This window comes from Aptenodytes forsteri, unplaced genomic scaffold, assembly GCF_000699145.1.
Source record: "Aptenodytes forsteri isolate BGI_AS27 unplaced genomic scaffold, ASM69914v1 Scaffold492, whole genome shotgun sequence".
Lineage (NCBI taxonomy): Eukaryota > Metazoa > Chordata > Aves > Sphenisciformes > Spheniscidae > Aptenodytes > Aptenodytes forsteri.
Genome location: NW_008794172.1, coordinates 734,403 through 734,721, shown reverse-complemented (window position 1 = coordinate 734,721; position 319 = coordinate 734,403). Strand labels below are relative to the sequence as shown.

At 69.6% G+C, this 319-nt stretch overlaps 2 protein-coding genes across 2 annotated transcripts in view; one reads left to right on the top strand and one right to left on the bottom strand.

The window, feature by feature from the left end:
* Positions 1 to 319, bottom strand: part of LOC103902215 (heat shock protein 30C) — a 26,813-nt gene that overhangs the window by 7,724 nt on the left and 18,770 nt on the right. The gene's annotated exons all lie outside the window — the stretch shown is intronic.
* The window catches only part of KAT2A (lysine acetyltransferase 2A), a 4,986-nt gene that overhangs the window by 2,770 nt on the left and 1,897 nt on the right, over positions 1 to 319 (top strand). The gene's annotated exons all lie outside the window — the stretch shown is intronic.

The following is a 319-nucleotide window of genomic DNA, read 5'->3' as shown; positions in this document are numbered from 1 at the left end:
TGGACGGTGGTGGTGTGGGTGGTGCGCGCAGCGCAGCACGTGGGGTGGGGAGGAGTGGGGCGGTGGGTGGGGGCCTGTGGGAGAAGCAGGATGGTCCTGCTGTAGCTGGGAGAGCACGGGGGTGTCCCCACCCCTGGGGTAGCCCAGACCTGCTCAGCACTGGCCAGCCACAAGCAGCAGCAATTGCTCTGGGCATGTCTTCCAGCTGCCCGTGTCCATGGGCGGGAGGGGACCATGTGTCCCGTCCAACACGGGCTGCCTGGGGGGTGCAAGGGGATCCCTGTCTCACGGCGGCTCCCCCCCGGCTACCGGACGCCAC